This window comes from Anopheles ziemanni (genome assembly GCF_943734765.1).
Source record: "Anopheles ziemanni chromosome X unlocalized genomic scaffold, idAnoZiCoDA_A2_x.2 X_unloc_15, whole genome shotgun sequence".
In the NCBI taxonomy this organism is placed as follows: Eukaryota; Metazoa; Arthropoda; class Insecta; order Diptera; family Culicidae; genus Anopheles; species Anopheles ziemanni.
In genome coordinates this window covers 320,644-322,500 of record NW_026689763.1, presented here as the reverse complement: position 1 = coordinate 322,500, position 1,857 = coordinate 320,644, and positions in this window count along the sequence as shown.

Genomic DNA, 1,857 nt, shown 5'->3' with positions numbered 1-1,857 from the left:
TGGGATGTCAGAACTACACTATAAAGTTACCACATCAAGCAAGGCAAAGTACCTAGGTGAACCCTAGGAAGAAACACGGACCAAGTCAGATGGCCTAAGTCAAGAGTATAAGTGACCTAGGCAAAGTTGTATGGCGCTGAGGACCCTGAAAAATCGGGTTAGTGTAGTTAAGACAGGGGAGGTTTCAGGGTCGGCTGGACCTCCTTATTTCGGGTTTTGGCCTCCTCAAGAAGACAGACCTAGGCGAATTGCCTAGGGTGAAACTGCGAAGACCAATCGAATAGTAAGACAAGTTTTGACCGATCGCCCTAGGCAAGCTTGTATGAAGAAAGGGACCCTTAGGGTCATATGGAAATTCATGAAAAATCGGCTAAGTCCCAAAATTGGGATGTCAGAACTACACTAAAAAGTTACCACATCAAGCAAGGCAAAGTACCTAGGTGAACCCTAGGAAGAAACACGGACCAAGTCAGATGGCCTAAGTCAAGAGTATAAGTGACCTAGGCAAAGTTGTATGGCGCTGAGGACCCTGAAAAATCGGGTTAGTGTAGTTAAGACAGGGGAGGTTTCAGGGTCGGCCAGACCTCCTTATTTCGGGTTTTGGCCTCCTCAAGAAGACAGACCTAGGCGAATTGCCTAGGGTGAAACTGCGAAGACCAATCGAATAGTAAGACAAGTTTTGACCGATCGCCCTAGGCAAGCTTGTATGAAGAAAGGGACCCTATGGGTCATATGGAAATTCATGAAAAATCGGCTAAGTCCCAAAATTGGGATGTCAGAACTACACTATAAAGTTACCACATTAGCAAGGCAGACTTGTATGAAGAACGGGACCCAGGTGAAAGTAGCAAATATCCCAAACCGAACATGTATATTATACACACAAGAGTACGAACATAAAGGAACACGGACCAAGCGTGCCGAGAGAATCGGTACTATAGAGCCCTCGTGGTTCTACACAAAGACTTTATGTTAGGGGTTCAAGCCCCATAGTACTCAAACGGTGACAGTAGCAAATATCCAAAAACGAACTGGAATTTACATTCTGTTGGTCATGCGGTCGTCCAAAGGGGTCTAGTATCCTGGGATGACAAGCATCACGGGCACAGTCTCGTATCAAAACAGTCGAAGAGGCCCGCGAAAGCTTGCTTTCCATGGCTATGCGATGCACAAATTGAGTTTCTCCGTAGTTATACACAGCGCACAGGTGAAAGTAGCAAATATCCCAAATCGAACATGAATTTTATACACACAAGAGTACAAACATAAAGGAACACGGACCAAGCGTACCGAGAGAATCGGTACTAGAGCCCTTGTGGTTCTACATTGAGAGCCCTCGTGGTTCTACATAGATACTTTATGTTAGGGGTTCCAACCCCATAGTACTAGAACGGTGGAAGTAGCAAATAAACCGAACGTGGAATTTACTTTCTGATGGTCATGCGGTCGTCCAAAGGGGTCTAGTATCCTGGGATGACAAGCATCACGGGCACAGCTCGTATCAAAACAGTCGAAGAGGCCCGCGAAAGCTTGCTTTCCATGGCTATGCGATGCACAAATTGAGTTTACTCACCGTAGTATAAAACGAACGAACCGAACCTATCCGAGTAGGGATAATGGGCGCAGTAACATACTTCTGTGACCCAGCGAGAGTTGAACGAGGTGACATGAACTGTCAGTGGCTTATATCAGATGGGATACATACATGAGATTGCTTTCAAATCTACACTCGAAAACCTAACCAAGTAAAAGCGAACGTGGGGAGGATTCGAAACTGGTAACGAAATCTTAAGCTGGAAAGAGTCATCACTATGGATACATATTATGCGAAACCAATCAAGTGCTCATTACTGATCC